Here is a 19879-nt window from a genome sequence, read left to right as displayed (position 1 = left end):
ATTATTTTTTATCACTACATGTATTTTGTAGTAAAAGACTAGGCATGCTGGTATATACTTGAGATCCCAGCATTTGGCAAATTAAAGGAAGATCAAGAGTTTCAGGCTAATATGAGCCACATAAGATAGCATGTTTCAAAACAAAATAAATGAATGAAGCTGAGCACCAGTGGCTCACTCCTGTAATCCTAGCTACTCAGGAAGCTGAGATCTGAGGATGATGGTTCAAAGCCAGCCCAGGCAGGAAAGTCCCTGAGCCTCTTACCTATAATTAAACACCACAAGACTGGAAGTGGCACTGTGGCTTAAGTGGTAGAGTGAACCTTGAGCTGAAGAGCTGAGGGACAGCGCCCAGGCCCAGAGTTCAAGCCCCATGACTGACAATAAATAAATAAATACAAATGAAAGAATGTAATAAATTTTTTTTTTGGGGGTCCGGTCGTGGGGCCTGAATTCTGGGCCTGGGTGCTGTCCCTCAGCTCTTCAGCTCAAGGCTAGCACTCTACCACTTGAGCCACAGCGCCACTTCTGGCTTTCTTCTTTTTGCTTATGTGGTGCTGAGGAATTGAACCTGGGGCCTCATGCATGCAAGGCAAGCGCTGTACCACTGAGCCACCTTACCAGCACCATAATAAAATTTTTAAATTGAATTTAAGTAAGAAAAGAAAAAATCCTAGTGCAAGTGAAGGTTGATTCAGAGCTTAGTTTGAGCAAGTGAGTAAATAAAAGAGTCTGTTTGTAGCCCAGATGGCCTAGAATTCTTTTCTTTTTTCTTTTTGGTCATGGGGCCTGAACTCAAGGCTAGTGCTCTACCACTTGAGCCACAGCGCCACTTCCGACTTTTTCTGCTTAATGTGGTGCTGAGGGATTGAACCCAGGGCCTCATGCATGCAAGGCAAGCATTCTACTACTGAGCCACCTTTCCAGCCCCATGGCCTAGAAGACTTGATTCTCCTGCTTCTTCATTCTGAGTGCTGGGATTACAGGCCTGTACCCCACACCTGGCTCTTTTTTTTTTTTTTTTTTTTTGTCGGTTTTGGGACTTGAACTCGGCCTGGGTGCTGACCCTCAGCTCTTCAGCTCAAGGCTAGCACTCTACCACTTGAGCCCACAGCACCACTTCTGGTTTTCTGAGTGATTTATTGGAGATAAGAGTCTCAAGGCCAGCCGGGTGCTGGTGGCTCACAGCACCACTTCTGGTTTTCTGAGTGATTTATTGGAGATAAGAGTCTCAAGGCCAGCCGGGTGCTGGTGGCTCACGCCTGTAATCCTAGCTACTCAGGAGACTGAGATCTGAGGATCGCGGTTCAAAGCCAGCCCGCGGGCAGGAGAGACCATGAGACTCCTATCTCCAATAAAAACCACCAGAAAACCGGAAGTGGTGCTGTAGCTCAAGTGGTAGAGCGCTCGCCTTGAGCTGAAGAGCTGAGGGACAGCCCCCAGGCCCAGAGTTCAAGACCCACGACCGACAAAAAATAAATAAATAAAGAGTCTCACGGCCTTTTCTGCCCAGGCTGGCAGCGCCCGGTTGTTTTTTTTTTTTTTTTAATTTTTTCACACCTGGCTCTTAACAGCCTTAAAAAGGCACAGTATTGTGTATACTTATTTTGAAAAAGAAGGAAAGAAGATGAGAGAGAGAGAGAGAGAGAGAGAGAGAGAGAGAGAGAGAGGAGAGAGAAAGGAGAAGAAGGATATATTACTGAAAAGTATGGCTTATAATCATTCAACAAATATTTATTGACCCTGACTTACTTTAGATCTTCTTTTTAAAAAAGTGAAGTAACAGTTGGGTGTCAGTGTCTCACACCTATAATCCTCACTACTTAGGAGGCTGAGAGCTGAGGATAGTGGTTTGAAGCTAGCTCAGGAAGGAAAGTCTGTGAGAGTCTTAACTCCAATAAACTACCCAAAAAAGGCCAGAAGTGGACTTGTGGCTCAAGTGGTAGAGTATTAGCCTTGTGCAAAAGCAGCTTAGGATCATCACCTAGGCTCTGAGTTCAAGCCCCATGACTGGCACAAAAAAAGATAAAAAGAAAGGTGGTGTAGCAATTAATAAAAAATGAAATGCAGCAATGTATGTGGCCTGTTATAAAATCTAACTAGGGGTATCTATCTATCAGCAGGGGGCACATGCTGGGCAGTTACATACTTCCCTAGTCTGCCCTATTGGGTCAGTGAATGTCCGTTTCATCCTGTGAATACTGAAAAAAAAAAAAAAAAGGAAATCAGATACATGGCTGAAAACTGCCCCCCCCCCCTTTTTTGTCAGTCCAGGGGGCTTGAACGCAGGGCCTGGGCACTAGGTTCCTTAGTTTCATTTGCCCATGGCTAGCACTCTACTACTTGAGCCACAGTGCCACTTCTGGCTTTTTCTCTATATGTGGTACTGAGGAATTGAACCCAGGATTTCATGCATGCTAGGCAAGCACTCTACTACTAAGCCACATTCCCAGTCCCTGAAGACTGCCCTTTCATTGATCATTTCTCTTTTCTTTTCTTTCTTTTTCTTTTCTTTTTTTTTTTTTTGTCAGTTGTGGGGCCTGAATGCGGGGCCTGAGCGCTGTCCCTTCAGTTCTTCAGCTCAAGACTAGCATTCTACCACTTGAGCCACAGCACCACTTCTGGCTTTTTCTGCTTATGTGGTACTGAGGAATCAAACCCAGGGCCTCATGCAGGCAAGGCAAGCACATTACCACCAAGCCACCTTCCCAGCTCCTCATTGATCATTTCTATAGTTGGTGGGTGAGGGCATAGCTGACATTTGGATCTAGGTATGGTGAACTTCATGTAAGGACAGTCTATAAGTAAAACAGTGAATAAATAAGTTTATAAAAGTGATTTATAAGAGAAATCACAAGACTATCAATAATTAATCTTGGGAGAGTTTTTATAGGTAAGTTTCCCAGGAACTATGAGAAAAGTTACTGCATGTTCAAGTCATCTGGGCAGGCTTCTTGAAGTCCTCTGTGCCCTGCTTAAATCCTTGTAAGTTAATAGAAAGCATAAATTTAACAACTGGAAAAAAGGAAACACTCATACTGATTTTTCTAGAATAGGAGCTTCATGAAAGCAGAGATGGTACCATACCTATTTTCTTTGCTACTGTGTCCCTGATGCCCTCCTCTCATAGAGACTAAGCACTTACTTATTCACCAAATATTTGGTGAATTGAGAGAGAGGGGTAGAGGAAGAGAACATGCAGTCTAGAGATACAGCTTTTATATCTAGTGCTTGCCTAGCATATATGAGGCCTAGAGTTCAGTTTCCAGCAGTAAATGAGGAGGAGGAGGAGAACAAGAAGGGCAGAGAGACTCTTTTTTTTGTTGTTGTTGTTCGAGTCTTCCTATAAATCTAAGGCTGTCATCAAATTCCAATCCTCTTACCTCAGTCTCTTAAGTACAGGAATTACAGAGAGGAGCCACCACACCCAGCGAGGGAGAATTCTAAGGTAAGAATGAACTTTGTAATGTTGGATTGGAATTGGACATCTCAGTGAATTATAGGTACAGTTGAATAGTTATACACAAACTTGTGCATATATATACTTTTTAGCTCTATTTGTTGAGACTGTGTTAGGCAATGACATCTCAGAACTAATGAATAAGCCTAGTGTTTTTCCACTAGGGGAAACAGGGCTCTTTGGAAGAATTGCTAAATCTAGACATGGGCAGGAAAAGTACTTGAGTCTGGAACATCTGTGGTGCCAAAACAGGACGGAGTCACAAAATGATGGGGCTTTGTCAAAAGCCCCACAAGCCAACTTGAAGGGACTCCAATGGCCAAGTCAAGGACATTTTGAACAATCGAATAAAAAATAATGGTAATGGATTATAACCTATAAAATATATATTCATGACTTGATACTGATAAAAATGAATGTCAGGAAAGAAGGAAAATTGTTTCTTGCAAAAGCATTCCAACTAATACAGAATAACAAGTAAAGGTGCAAATAACAGACATTAAGGAATGTTAAAATTGGTGGATGAGTTCTAAAATAGATATTTATATAGGCAGAAAGTTTTTCCCCAAGATTTGTGAGTAAAAGGGCAAAAATAGAAAAAATAGTAGTTTTTTCTTTTGGTGTCAATCCTGGGGCTTAAACACAGGGATAGCGCCCAAGCCCAGAGTTCAAGCCCCACGACCGACCAAAAAAAAAAAAAAGTCTCATGGAGTTTCCTGCCTGGGCTGGCTTTGAACCGTGATCCTCAGAACTCAGCCTCCTGAATATAAGCATGAGCCATCAGCACCTGGTGATCTTAGATTTTTCTGAGGTTTAGTTATTTCAAATTGTAAGACCACATGCTTTAACTTTTTCTTCTGTTTATATATATATATATATATATATATATATATATATATATATATATATATATATATGTATATATTGTTGTTGTTGTTGTTTTTTTGGGTCCGGTCGTGGGGCCTGAACTCTGGGCCTGGGCACTGTCCCTCAGCTCTTCAGCTCAAGGCTAGTACTCTACCACTTGAGCCACAGTGCCACTTCTGGCTTTTTTCTTTTTGATTATGTGGTGCTGAGGAATCGAACCCAGGGCCTCAGGCATGTAAGGCAAGCGCTCTACCACTGAGCCACCTTCCCAGCCCTGTTTATATATTTTTTTGTCCTAGGCTAGCGTTGATCTTAACCACTTCAGACTCCCAGTGCTGGGATGACAGGCATGAACCATAATACACTGCCAGCCCTAACTTTTTAATTAATTTAGAAAAATATGACCACTAAAGGAAGAAGCTGCTTTGGGCAGACATCTGACTGTAAAGAACACATGGGCAGTGACTGGTGCTAGTTCTGTGGGTTGTGCTTAGGTGTGGCAGTAGGTGAAGGATGATAAGAGTTAAGCTTTGGAGCTTGAGCTTTGGAATCAGCACAGACCTGAACTTTATTTACTCAGTTTATTAATTGTAATCTGCAATTATGTATAAAATTTCTAAGCTTGGGCTTTCTTTTTTTTGTTTGTTTGTTTTTTGTTGGTGGGGGGTCTGGTTGTGGCACCTGAACTCTAGGTCTGGGCGCTATCCCTCAGCTCTTCAGCTCAAGGCTAGCACTTTACCACTTGAGCCACAGCGCCACTTCCGGCTTTTTTCTTTTTGCTTATGTAGTGCTGAGGAATTGAACCCAGGGCCTCAGGCATGCAAGGCAAGCACTCTACCAGTGAGCCAACTTCCCAGCCCATTGGGCTTTCTTATCTGAAGTGAGAAGAATGGTAATTTTAATCTTTTAGGATTATTATTGAGCACTGTTGGGTGGCTTCTACCTGTAATCTAGCTACTTAGGAAGCTACAGTCTGAGGATCAAGATTTGAAGCAAGCCGAGGCAAAAAATACCTTGAGACTCTTATCTCAATTAACTAGCAAAAAGCTAGATGTTGAAGTGTGTCTTCAGTGGTAGGGCATCAGCCTTGAGCTAAAAAGTCAAGTAAGAGCATGAGGTCCAGAGTTCAAGCCTCAGTACCAACACACACAAAAAAGCTAGCTTATGCACTCAAGGCTAGTATTCTGTCACTTGAATTATAGCTTCACTGCCAGCTTTTTGTGGGTTTTAATTGGAGATAAGTCTTATGCACCATGTGCTAGTGGCTCATAAGTGTGATCCTAGCTACTCGGGAGGCTGAGATCTGAAGATTATGGTTCAAAGTCAGCCGGGGCAGAAAAGTCCATGAAACTCTTATCTCCTATAAATTTCTCAGAAAAAGCCAGAAATGGCACTGTAGCTCAAGTGGTAGGCCCAGAGTTCAAACCCCAGGACCAATAAAAAAAAAGTCTTTGGACTGGACTTTCCTGCCTAAGTTGGTTGTAAACTGTGATCCTCAGATCCCAGCCTCCTGAGTAGCTAGGATTACAAGTTTCAGCCACCCCTTTCACCTCGTCTACCCCTCCTAAAAATTAGCGCAAGCCAAGGAAAATTCTTTTTTTTTTTTAAATTTAATTTAATTTTATTTGTGAACATACTGTACAGAGGAGTCACAATTACATGGGCAGGATAATGCGTACATTTCTTTTTTTTTTTTTTTTTTTTTGGGTCCGGTTGTGGGGCCTGAACTCTGGGCCTGGGCGCTGTCCCTCAGCTCTTCAGCTCAAGGCTAGCGCTCTACCACTTGAGCCACAGTGCCACTTCCGGCTTTTTGCTTATGTGGTGCTGAGGAATCGAACCCAGGGCCTCATGCATGCAAGGCAAGCACTCTACCACTGGGCCACCTTCCCAGCCCATGCGTACATTTCTTACCAAGCATTGCAGCCTCCTCCTTTGTTTACCCTTCACATCCCTTCCCAGCCTCCCCCCTCCCCCCAAGGAAAATTCTTATCTAGATGCCAACATAAATATCATGGAATGCTAGTATGAACTTCACCCATTACCAGATGAAGAAATTCTCTCAACCCCCCCAAAAACTACTATTAGTCAACAACAAAAAATTCTGCACCCTGTGGTACAGATTTAAGACCTTCCCCTCCCTCCCCCACATAGTCTACTTTTATAAGTTGGAAACAGGATATAAGAAGAGACAGAATAAAAATTCTGGTCCTTTAAGAAGTATTAGCTTTACAGAGCTTATTTGACTGCTGATAGTAAGTGGAAAGGAGATGAAGAATCTATACTTGAATATAGAATTTCCAGGTTGCCCAAATACCTATCAATATTAACTTTGGATTTCATACATTGACCTTTACGGCTTTACAGTTTATTAAAAATGCTTTCATACACACTAATATAATTCTGGTTATTTAGATAGAGCAGCTGTTCCTGGGTGTCAGTGGCTCATGCCTATAATCCAAGCTACTCAGAGGATCATTGTTCGAAGCTAGCCTGGGCAGGAAAGTCCACTAGACCTCATATCCAAAATAACCAGCAAAAAGTCAGGCTGAGCAAGCATGAGTTCTTGAGGAAACAAAGACTTGAGAAACAGAATATGAACTTTAGAGTCTAAGTGCTTAGGTTTGAATTCTGGCTCCTTTCCTTCCCAACATTAGGGAAAGTTACGTGGCCTGTGTGCCTTCATCAGTAAAATGAGGATGCTGAAGGTATTAACTGACCTCTTAGGGTTATGTGAAATTACTCATCATGTCACTGTCACTACTTGTCATTCATAGAAAGAAGTTTGAGTTCAATAATTTTTCTTTCAGCTCCTACTATGTTTCCCAGATTCAAGTTCCTGGGCTCACACAGAATTCAGCCCCTCTAGTAGATGGAATACAAGGGTGTGTCACTGCTCCTGAATATTTGTTATTGCTGACAGCACCAAGCAGATAATACCTGGTAGTACTAATACCTACATTTAGGTAGATTTTCTATACCATTCTCTGTCCATATATCATCTTCTATAATATAAATAATGTTGATCTCTACTCCTGTGATAATGTCATGGCCTATTAATATTTAGGGTAGGTAGTCCAATTTGTTTATCCCCAACTGGTTAGAGCTCTGGCTTGGGACAATAGCCAGACATATTTGTTTTTTTCTGAATTCCTTAAGGAAAGAACAACTATGACTTGTTAGTACTGCTATGCCAAAACCAGAACCAAAACTTAAAATACCTTTGGATTTTGTTTTGGCTGATTAGAGGAAGGGGCTAAGGATGACAGCCCTCACATTAGTAGACTGACTTTGGTTATATTGAATTGAATGAACCATTGAGTGACTTGTAAAGTACTTTAAAAGGCATTCTAATTCTGAGCTGGAAGAGCTGAATTCCAATCTAATCTAATCTAGCCTATCTGCTCCTAGACTCACAGGCTTCCCCACCACCTTGCTGGAGATTGAACAGATGGTCTTGCACATTCTAGTGAATGCTCTTCCACTGAACTGTACCCCCAGCTGTAGATCTACCACTTACTATGTTTTACAACATCTCTGAACCCAGATTTCCCACTGTTGGGGACTGTTAGGGATGCTAGCCATCATCCTCTAGCTTATCTGTCACCTGTTCACATTTTGTTTTATGGAACTTTGGAAAAATTGCCTCTAGGCAAATGAAGCTCTACAATAAGGTTCATGAGGTTGGTGAGAAGAAATGGCTAGCTTTTGGTCTCTGCTAGCCTTGTGGTGCTGGTGCATTGTACAAAATTCAAGGTGAGGATTCCATACAATATGTTCCCTGAACAGGGTGTTAAAATCAAGTGAGATAATAGCAGGGAAGGCCTTTGAGGGAAATCTCATTCCCTCTGTGAATTGATATTGCACAAACACTGTGCTTCTTTTGTTCAAGGCTAGCACTCTACCACTTGAGCCACAGTGCCACTCTGGCTTTTTCTGTTTATGTGGTACTGAGGATTTGAACCCAGGGCTTCATGCATGCTAGGCAAGCAGTCTACCACTAAGCCACATTCCAGGTCCCAAACTCTATTTTTAAATAGAGGGACCCAAAGGCTCCCTGAATCTACATACAGATCTTGCCTTTCCTCATGTTATAATGATCCCTGTGATTCTTCTGCCTGTGTAGAATCTGTTAATCACTACCTGCTAAAGCAGGGTTTGTGGCAAAGTTTTCCTCTATTACCTCAGGCCTAGACTAGCCTTGCTTTCTGGATCTGTGCAGACTAAAATCATTTCTTTTGATGAGTCATCTTCATGAAGACAGTCAGCTGATTTTTAGGACTTGCTGGAGTCAAACTGGAGTCTTGCCTATAGGTGGAATTTGGAATTCTTTGGGTAAAGCTTATCTCTGGTTTTCTAGCAAAGGTCATTACATAAAAGTTTTGTGTCAGTAGATGCCATGGCTTATGTCTGTAATCCTAGATACTCAGGAGGCTGATATCTGGAGGCTCTAAGTTTGAAGCCATCCCTGGCAGAAAATTTTGATAGATGCCATCTCCAAAATAACCAGCAAAAAAAGCAGGGCTAGAGGTATGGTCCAAGTGGTAGAGTAACAGCCTAAAAAGCACAAGTCTCTGAGTTCAAACACCAATACTGTCAAAAACAAACAAAAAATGAAAAGCTTTGTATGAATGGGAGACAGAGGAGCTGCTGAACAACAATGAACCCTCTTTCTACATCTTTGAAGCCCAAACAGTTTCTAGAATCATGGGTCAAATAGTAAAAGACCTGATTGTAAGACTCACCAACAAAAGACAACTTTGAAGTAAAACCTGAAATTAGGCACTAGTTCTGCCACTAGTTTTTTGACTTTGGGTGGGTAAATCAATATGTTTCCATTTCATCATCTGGTTCTAGGGACAACACCTGTATTTGTCTCATAGATTTATTGCATAGGTTAAGAATATCTAGCATACATTGTACACTCTATAAATGTTAGCTGCTATTGTAACTAAGTTGTAGGCAAGATTGCCTTCACTGGATTCTTTTTTCTTTTCTTTTTTTGTTGTTAGTGGGGCTTGAATTTGGGGCCTGGGTGCTGTCACTGAGGTCTTTTTGCGCAAAGCTAGCACTCTACCACTTTGAGCCACATCTCTACTTCCAGTTTTCTGGAGGATAACTTGGAGGTAACAGTCTTTCGGACTTCCCTGCCCAGACTGGCTTTGTACCTCAATCCTCAGATTTCAGCTTCCTGAATAGCTAGGATAGGCATGAGGCACCAGCTCTTGGCCCTTCACTGGATTCTAAGGAACTAAAAACAAATTGCAGTATCTGTCCTCAGGAAACTTAAAATTGTAGTTGGGGAGTTAACATAGTTATATCAGAAAAAGTAAACAGAAATGAAAAACAATGAGTATGTGATGTAAATAGTTGCTATTGTTAGGATCTGATGTTTGAGCTGAGATCTGAAGACAGAAGAGATTGGGGGAAACAATAGGTTTAGAAGGCATTTCTCATGGGGTTCAGAACATCAGTAGAGTTCAGGACCATGAGTAAACTGGTTTTCTTAGTGAAGTAGGAATAATGCTATCTGAAAACATAATTGAGATTAGGTGGGAGCACCCTCAGTGTTTGCTCTTATCCTGTAGATTATGATGAATGATTGATGAAACTTGCACTTGGAAATGTCCAGCAGACAGTTGGAGAGCTCTTGGGAAAATGTTCAAAGTTACAACTATCTCTTTGGGAATAGAAGCTGAAACTGAAAGCTGATAATCCCTTTAAAACCTGCTCCTTGAGAGGTGCTTGTTGGCTCCAATGTTGAGAGGACAACTTTTGAACAGCATTTAAAATGAAATGATGAAACTGTCAGGAGATTTAAAGAGTAATTTAAAACATGAACATGAGTAGGGGTTATTTCCCTGAAATCTTTTGAAAGAACACATGATAAATATATTAATATATAATAACAAACTAAAATGACAGTATAGGGGAAGAAATGACCCATATAAAGCCAAACTGTTTTGTAAAATCATTCTGCAGCTTTTGCAGTCTCCAGAGGGTTCTTATAACTAGGTTACCATGACCCAGCACTCAGGAGGCTGAGGTTGGAGTGTGGCATGTTCCAGGCCAGTGTTGGGCTACATAGCAAGACCCTGTGGTACATAGACTGTCTATAAAGGAGAGCACATTGCAGTGAGAGGGAGTCAACTTGCATTGGATAAAATCTAAAAATAGCATGAGGCACTTTTTAATGACTAAAAATTTAGATGATGATAGAAGATGATAAATTTTTTTGATAGTGGAGCCAAGGATCCAATCCAGAGCCTTGTTCATGCTAGACAAATGCTTTACTACTGACTACACACCTAGCATCTTCACAACTTTTTGACCTATGAAAACTTTACGTAAAAATATCTGCCATTCGCTGTGGCTCCAGTGGTAGAGTGCTAGCCTTGAGCTGAAGAGCTGAGGGACAGCGCCCAGGCCCAGAGTTCAGACCCCACGACCAGATCCAAAAAAAATATATCTGCCATTTTGAGTATTCAAATTAGTGTGTGTGTGTGTGTGTGTGTGTGTGTGTGTGTGTGTGTGCGCACGCGCGTGCACGCACATGCGCACGCGTACCAGTCCTGGGGCTTGAATTCAGGGTCTAGGTGCTGTCTCTGACCTTTATTGCTCAAGATTAGTGCCTCTACCATTTGAGCCATAGGTCTACTTCCAGCCTCTTGGTGGTTAATTGGAGATTAGAGTCTCATGGCTTTTCCTGCCCAGGCTGGCTTCAAACTGTGATCCTCAGATCTCAGCCTCCTGAATAGCTAGGATTACCAGCATGAGCCACCAGTACCTGGCTTTATTACTTTATTACTGGTGCTTGAACTGAGGGCTTCATGCTTGTTAAACAAGGTTCTGCTACTTAAATCACTCTGCCAGTACATTTTGGTGTTGGTAATTTTTTAGATAAAGTTTCACTTAATGCCCAGGTTTACTTGGACTGTGATTCCCATTTGTCCTTCCCTTTGCTGCCTGGATGTTAAGTACAATCGTTGCACGCAGCCATTAGTTGTAATGGATTGTAATGAATTTTTATGTCTAGGCTGGTCTCAAACTGTGATACCCTAATCTTTAAGTAGCTAAGATTATAGGACTGACTAGCTCGGAGTACTCTTGGCTATATTGAACATTTTTGAGACTTTTAAAAGATTACAAGGACTAAAGCCTTCAATGGTAGAGTACTAGGCATGCACAAGGCCAAACCCAGCACTGAAAAAAATAAAATATTTGAAAGAAAGATGAGCACAGATATAAAGTACATACACACTACATCACATATATATTAATCTTTAAAATTAATTACAAATGAAGTCTAGAAACAGAACATCAATAAATACTATTCATCTTCTCCTATGACATATATGTACATAACAAAACTGGAAAGTAATCACCAGCTAATAAACATAAACAATAAAGCTAGATGCTGGGGGCTCATGCCTGTAATCCTAGCTACTCAAGTGGCTGAGATCTAAGGATCATAGTTTGAAGCCATCCCCGGCAGGAAAGTCTGTGAGACTCTCTAACCACCAGAAAACCCAAAGTGGCACTGTGGCTTAAAGTGTTAGAGTGCTACCCTTGAGCAAAAGAGCTCAGTCAGTGCCCAGGCCCTGAGTCTCATGACCATCCCTCCCCTCCCCCCCAAAAAAAGAGAGAGAGAGCAGTAAGTATAGCTTTATTATCCCTGTTTCATTATTATGTGACAATATGACACATGATGAAGAATGACAATTAAGAATGATGAAGTATTAAGTATATTAGGAGGAACTTAGTCCTATTTGGTAGGTCAAGAGAGTAGAGATTTCTTTGTATTGTTTAGTTATCAGAATAGGAATTGTCTTATCCTTTGTTCTTCTTCTTTTTGGGGTGGGGGGTCAGTCATGGGGCCTGAACTCTGGGCTTGGTCACTATCCCTCAGTTCTTCAGCTCAAGGCTAGTACTCTACCACTTGAGCCACAGTGCCACTTCTGGCTTTTTCTGCTTATGTGGTGCTGAGGAATCGAACCCAGGGCCTCTTGCATGTAAGACAGGCACTCTACCACTTGAGCCACCTTCCCAGCTTTTTTTTTTTTTTTTTTTGGGTCCAGTCATGGGGCCTGAACTCTGGGCCTGGGCACTGTCCCTCAGCTCTTCAGCTCAAGGCTAGCGCTTTACCACTTGAGCCACAGCGCCACTTCCAACTTTTTTCTTTTTGCTTATATGGTGCTGGGGAATCAAACCCAGGGCTCCATGCATGCAAGGCAAGCGCTCTACCACTGAGCCACTTTCCCAGCCCCCTTCCCAGCTTCTTATCCTTTGTTCTTAACTATTCATTGTTTTCATATTTACAAGCTCATCCCTGGTGGAAATACAAAGTGCTGCAACCTTTGTATGTATGTATATAGGGTGTTTTGGGGGGTGGTATGTGTGTGCTATTAGTAGGACTAGAACTCAGGGCCTTAGGCTTGTGCCCTGAGATTTTTCTACTCATGTCTAGCACTCATTAGCCATGCCTCCAGTTCCATGCTATAACTATTTTTAAGGGATTTGTAAATTTATACCAGAAACCTTACTATTATGTGCTTTTCCCTCTTGTTCTTTCTTGCTGGTACTGGGGCTTGAACTCACTTTTCCCTTCAAGTCTAACACTGGACCACTTGAGCCACCCAGAGAGAGAGAGAGAAAGAGAGAGAGAGAGAATATGAATGTGTGTGTGTATGTGTGTGTGTGTGTGTGTGTGTGTGTGTGTGTGTGTGTGTGTGCCTGTTGTCTGTGCCCGTGCGCATGCATGTTGGTACTGGGTCTTGAACTTAGGGCCCGTGCGCTGTCCATGAGTTTTTTGATCAAGCATTCTACCACTGGAGCTGCAGCTCCATTTCTGCTTCTTGTTGGTTAATTGGAGATTAGAATCTCCATGCCTGCCTCGATTGACTTTGAACCTTGATATTCAGATTTCAGCTTCCTGAGTAGCTAGTATTACAGGCATGAGATACTAGTGCTAGATAAATTACTATATCAAATATAATTTAATACTCAAACCTTGACTGTTTTAAATAATAAAAAACTATCTTTTGTTATCTGTTTATCCATTTATTCAGCATGCATGTATGGAGCTAGGAATGTTGGCACATTTATAATTCCAGTACTTGGGAGGCTCAAGATCCTCTTTTGAAAAACAAAACTAGGGCTAGGAATGTATTTTAGTGGTGGAGTGCTTGCCTAGTATGCATGAAGCCCTAGGTTCGATTCCTTGGTATATATAAACAGAAAAAGCTGAAAGTGGCACTGTAGCTCAAGTGACATGAAGTATACTTTATACTTTTGAGCTTATCTTGAGCTAAAGTAGCTCAGGGACAGTGCCCAGGCCCTGAGTTCAAGCCCCAGGACTAGCAAAACAAAACTAAAACATATATATGGAGCAGCCACAAACTGTACAGGCTTAAAAGTATTATTCTAGGGCTGGGAAGTTGGCTCAGTGGTAGAGTGCTTGCCTTGCATGCATGAGGCCCTGGGTTCGATTCCTCAGCACCACATAAGCAAAAAGAAAAAACCCGGAAGTGGCACTGTGGCTCAAGTGGTAGAGTGCTAGCCTTGAGCTGAAGAGCTGAAGGACAGTGCCTAGGCCCAGAGTTCAGGCCCCACGACCGGACTAAAAAAATAAAATAAAAATATAAAAAGTATTATTCTAGGATGTAAGTAGGGAGAGAAAAGGAAGGAATTCCAAAAAGATGTATTTGACCCATGAATATTTCAGTGAGTTAACTCTGAGAACTCTATTTTTATAGCCTTTAATGATACTCAAAAGAGGTTATGGTTAAGCTCTGTGACCTGAAAACAAAATTCAGAAAGTGCCTCCATTTTGGTGAAATAAAAAACAGTTTTTCATTTGGGTGCTGGTAGGTCATTCCTGTAATCCGGTCTATTCAGGGTGCTGAGATGTGAGGATCCTGGTTCAAAGCCAGCCTGGGCAGGAAATTATTTCCAATTAACAACCAAACAGTCAGAAGTGGAAGTGTGGCTAGAGTGGTAGAGTTCTAGCCTTGAGCAAAAAAGCTCAGAGACTGCCCAGGCCCTGAGTTCAGGCCCCAAGACTGGCAGAAAATAAGCAAACAATGACAAAAATAAATAAACAACAACAACAACAAAAACAAAACTCAGTATTCTTCAGTAGAGAAGGGCTTTGTCCTTGTTCAGGGCCCTCCTAGAATTTGTGAGTTTGGTATGTACTTATACCTTCATAGTTATATTTGAGTTATTTTCTTTTTAGATTTGAGTGCTCATTTTAAGAAAGGAAGATTAATTCACTTTCAAATACAAAAATATTTAGGTATTTGTTGCTAATTATCATTTACAAGGTTGAGGATCAAAGCTTATCTTTCCCATTATGGGAATGATTAGTAGACCTGCACTTGGAGTCAGGTGGATTAGTTTGTGTTCAAGTAAACCATTTTAAACACACCAGAATAAGTTAATTTTTTTCTAATTTTGACATACTAATTTCAAATAACTTAAATAATCCCTCTTACAGTTGTAGGATTTTATGAGCCCCCCCCTACACACACACACACACTCCCTTTAAGTACTGAAAATGTAGTAGAAGTGTGGTAGGTAACAAAGTCTTTGGGAATAAGGTTAATTGAAATTGATCCTTGCAAAATGAAAATGTTGAGTATAACTCCTTGGCAGAAATTAATCTTGCTTGAGGAAAAGGAGGAGGAAGAAAAAGAGGGAGGGGCTGGGAAGGTGGCTCAGTGGTAGAGCACTTGCCTTGCATGCCTGAGGCCCTGGGTTCAATTCCTCAGCACAATATAAGAAAAAAGAAAAAAAGCCAGAAGTGGCGCTGTGGCTCAAGGCTGAAGAGCTGAGGGACAACGCCCAGGCCAAGAGTTCAGGGACCACGACTGGACCCCCCCCCCCCAAAAAAAATAAGTCAATCGAAAAAGAGGGAGAGAGGAAGAGAGAGAGAAGGGTGAAGAAGAAAGAGAGAGGAATATAAGGCAAAAGTAGAACAGAAATAAGCATTTATTTTACACAGAGCTTTTTTTGGTAGATTAATTCAAAGTACTTGTTCTTTTTCTCCCTCCCTTTTATTCTCCTTTCTTTCTTTTCCCTCTGTGCTAGGGACCAAACCCACGGCCTTGTAAACATTAAGGAAACATTCTACTACTACTACTGTGCTACATTCCCATCCATGATTGTACTCTGCTGCTGCTGCTCCTTTTTTTTTTGGGTCCGGTCGTGGGGCCTGAACTCTGGGCCTGGGCGCTGTCCTTCAGCTCTTCAGCTCAAGGCTAGCACTTTACCACTTGAGTCACAGCGCCACTTCCGGTTTTTTTCTTTTTGCTTATGTGGTGCTGAGGAATCGAACCCAGGGCCTCAGGCATGCAAGGCAAGCACTCTACCACCGAGCCACCTTCCCAGCCCCATGCTGCTGCTTCTTTTTAAGAGTGTGTGTGTGTGTGTGTGTGTGTGTGCGCGCGCGCGCGGCGAGCACATGCGTGCAAACATGCTAGTACTGGAGTTCTGAACTCAGGGCCTCGAGCTTTCATTTGCTTTTTCTGCTCAAGGCTGGCATTCTACCATATCTCTATTTCTGCCTTTTTGATGGTTATTGAAGAGTCTTATAGACTTTTGCCTGTGCTTGTTTTTTTTTTGTTTTTTTTTTTTTTTGGGTCCGGTCATGGGGCCTGAACTCTGGGCCTGGGCGCTGTCCCTCAGCTCTTCAGCTCAAGGCTAGCGCTCTACCACTTGAGCCACAGCACCACTTTCGGCTTTTTTCTTTTTGCTTATGTGGTGCTGAGGAATCGAACCCAGGGCCTCGGGCATGCAAGGCAAGCGCTCTACCACTGAGCCACCTTCCCAGCCCGCCTGTGCTTGTTTTGAACCTCAATCCTCAGATCTCAGACTACTAAGAAGCTAGGATTACAGGCATGAGCCACAAGTGTGGGGTCTACTATGTCAAGGCTAGCATCGAACTTGTGATTCTTGTACTTTCAGTCTCTTGAATATAGGGACTGAAGGTATGAGCTAGCTTATCTGGTTTCTTTTCTTCTTTGTTTCCCTCCTTAGAAATAGCTAGAAACAAAGACTAATCGATGTTGCAAATTTATGGTCTATTGTACTACTTTGGTTCCAATTGGTGAGGAAGGGAGATAGAAAATTAAGACAGTTTTAAATGATGCTTAACATTTTCAGTTCCAAGTTCAATCAGCATAGTCATCAGCTGACATTTACCCTGAACCCTTTGGGTGAATGGCATAGTACCAGATCCCACAAGGAATATTATTTTCTGCCTATATGAGCAAAGTGGCTCTTAAGCTATTGTGCTCAGAAACTATATGTAACAGTTGAGGTTAATGTTATTACATTACAGCCTTGGAATCATGAGATTAAAATATGAAAAATCATACACCAAAATTTTTTTTGAAATAGAAACTGTATGTTGCTTTTTGTCTTGAACAAAGAAGGCACCGTCAAATGCAGTGAATTACAGTTAAACACTAAACATATGCACTAATCACTAAATATTAATATTTTACCAAATGTTATTTTAATGTGAAACAATGGAATTTTATTTGATTAATCATTGTATAAATAATACAAGATAGATTTTCTTTGACAAGTGAAAATAAGATGAATTGATTCAAAGAGTATCAAGTAAAATCTTAAAATAAGTGATTGACTCCTCCATTGAAAATTCAAACACAAAGAAATCTTGGTGGATTAAAATGTCAAAAATTTGATTAAAATCTATTTGTACCTGACCTCCAAGGATATTATCATATTTAGTATTAAGCTATCTTTCAGTCTACATTAAGTATCTCTTTTAAGTAAGGTCAGAGTTTAAGTAAAATTCCCAGTAGTCCTCCCTCCCTTCATCAGTCTTCCTCACCCCAGTCTCTTTCTTTCAGTGGGGTTCCTATTGCTTACTACTACTCAGCCATCACTATTGTAATGCCATTTAAGGTAGCTCTGCTGGGTGTATTCATTCTGTCCCACAATCCAGTTTCTCTTTTAACCTGGTTTCCTAAATGAAGTTGACAAACCAGTTTATTTTTCCTCCTTTTCATTTCAGCCACTCCTGATTTAGGCTGGTTATGAGGATATAATGTAATCTGGGCACAACCTCTTCCCCCTAGCAATCTGTATTTGCAGGGCTTCCTCCTTTCCCAGCTGAACGTGCTCAAGTGGGCAGAGTACCTTGTGGAGGACTTCAGCCCCCACAGTTCCCTGTTTGCGCATGCCCTCTCATCTTACAGTTGTCAAAGTGCTTTTGCCAGAGCGGTCACATAATCAACCTGAAAGAAGAAAATAAATACTGTACACGTTAAATTTTTATCGATCCTTAAAAACTGGACACTCAAAGGTAACTGTTACTACGAATTTGTTACTTGAAATTGGGTTAGTGCATGTAAAAGACGATCTATTGTGTGTTCGGTGGGGGGAGGGGTGGAGAGCTCTATTTTTCAGACTTTGCTGCAAATAAGCGAAAAATCTTCAAATCAATCAAACTTTCCAGGCTGTTATTGAGAGATAAGGCATATTAACTTTATAAATTTTGTCTTAATCCATGGCTTACCTTTTGTTTAAAAGGTCTTAATTACTAAACGTGGATCTTGACCTTGACAGAGTGAATTTATGCAGAAAGTGAAATTTGTATCTTTAAAATGTGCTGAGAACAGGAATGAATGGTCTTGTTCTAGCACTTAAAAATTCAATAAGTATGTTAATATTAGTTGCAGCCATTATAAAATATTGTGAGTCCAGCTTACTTTTGAGGATTTTTTTCTCCATAGTACAGCATTAATTTTTCCACCAAGAACATGTAGCTTAAATTAAACACCTTATCAAGCAGCAAGACAAAGCTAGGTGATACTAAAATTATAATCAAATGCATTTTCAGCCATGATGATATGTCTGTCTATTATAAAGAGAATTCTAGCTCACTGGAAACAAGTCAAATTTCAGAATTATAATGCTTTATTGCAGCACTATTTAAATCAACTATGAAAATTTCTCTATGACATTTTTTTTTGGCAGTGATAGAACTCTGTGCTGTCTGTATCCCAGGTTCATTTATCTCTTTGTGTTGTATTTTACAATACAGATCAAAGCCATTGTTTTAGATCAGGGAACATAGAAACATAAAGGCAATCTTAAGTAGGTTTTAGTGGTAGTAGCTGCTAATTCATGATGTATATTTTGGGGGTTTTTTTAGGGGAAAGGGAGATGCATGGGTGTGAGGAGGAGAGTAAGGTGGTTGTGTAGCATTTGAGCATGCTAATTTTTTTATATGAAACTTTGAAATGGAAGATATCTGTTAAGCATTTTAATGCCAGTTTTTAATAAAATGGAACTACCTTTAATCTAGTTTCTTGGTCTGACATCCTTTGTGTAATAGTTAATAGCACTACTATCTCCATTTTACAATTATCATAAGCAGGTCCAAAGGCAGAGATGTGTATCTGGATGCCCTTTCATAAATGTCCTGAGAAAGATGCTTTTCCAGTACACGAGTTAATTAACTATATGAAATATATTAATAACTTGGTTGCAATTGTACTGAATCATCATCTAAAAATAATTATATGTTTGGTCATATGCTCCTTTAACATTTCAAAATATTTCTTTTCAGGGCCACAGGCCTTTAATATTCATATATTTAAAGCAACTAACATGTTCTAAGAGACAAGCTAACTTGGTGATAAGTACATGTATTAAAAACCTGATTTTGAGTGATTACTATTTTCATCTTTGCATAGGAAAACAGGCTGTATGACAGAGGTGAATATAGCCTTTCTATACGAAATGGAAAATACCATGCACTCCTTATATGGCTAAATGAAGCAGAGATGGCACTGCACTATAATTACAGTGTATGAGAATTTGGGAATTTGTACTCCTCTATTTTTAACACTTTTGCTAGCATATGGTAATTCGGGGTCGTCAAACCATAGTCTTTCACTGTTAATGCTGGTGATAAAAGAATGGGTTCTAAATTTGCCAAAGTCTTGTGATCAAGGCAGCAGCAGGAGGATTCAAAAACGAAAATCTGGCAACCCCAGAATTATCTTGACTGTCTACTTAAATCTCAGATGCATTTTAAGCCCCGCCCCCACTCCATCTCACGGTGTCCCCCCCTCCCCCCGCCCCCTTTCTCTTTCTCTCTGACCTCAAATCCAACCAGAAGCATTTCTCCACTCTGCAGAGAAATTCTCAGGCTCCCGTAGAGACCTGAAACACTGAGAAGCCAAGAAATCTCTTGTGCGGCAGTATTGGGAGACAAGAAAATTGGAGAATAAGCAGGAAAACCATAAACCTTAAGAATAACGAGAAGCAGGCATTTCCAAACGTTTCAGTAGGTTTTCACCTTTATAAAAAGCGTTTTCTTTTTTTAAATTAAAATGTCTCCTGACAAAATGGAGTAGCTGCCGCTACTGAGAGGCCAGAGGATGATTGTGCAGCTGAGTCCTCCCAACAAATGCCAAAGATTTCCTCCCTCGTGGTTCGCTGCAGCTAAATGAAACAATTATCCTAGGCAAGAACGCGGTTTGCTAATCAAGAGGGACACGTCGGCGGCTTGTT

At 41.0% G+C, this 19879-nt stretch overlaps 1 protein-coding gene across 4 annotated transcripts in view; it reads left to right on the top strand.

Moving 5' to 3' along the window:
* Cpeb3 (cytoplasmic polyadenylation element binding protein 3) overlaps nucleotides 1-19879 on the top strand; it is a 174904-nt gene that overhangs the window by 8092 nt on the left and 146933 nt on the right. The window contains exon 1 of one of the 4 annotated variants that reach the window (XM_070021199.1): nucleotides 17523-17660. The exons of 2 other annotated variants lie outside the window; for them this stretch is intronic. The gene's annotated coding sequence lies outside the window, so the exon portion shown is untranslated. Of the gene's footprint in view, nucleotides 1-17522; nucleotides 17661-19474; nucleotides 19653-19879 lie in introns of those variants that run through there. One more of the 4 variants, XM_070021201.1, reaches the window with a different exon arrangement.

The sequence above is a fragment of the Dipodomys merriami genome, unplaced genomic scaffold, assembly GCF_024711535.1.
Source record: "Dipodomys merriami isolate MVZ:Mamm:240054 unplaced genomic scaffold, mDipMer1.0.p SCAF_14, whole genome shotgun sequence".
Taxonomy (NCBI): Eukaryota; Metazoa; Chordata; class Mammalia; order Rodentia; family Heteromyidae; genus Dipodomys; species Dipodomys merriami.
The sequence above is the reverse complement of the archived record's forward strand: the minus strand, read 5'-3'. Positions and strand labels throughout refer to the sequence as shown.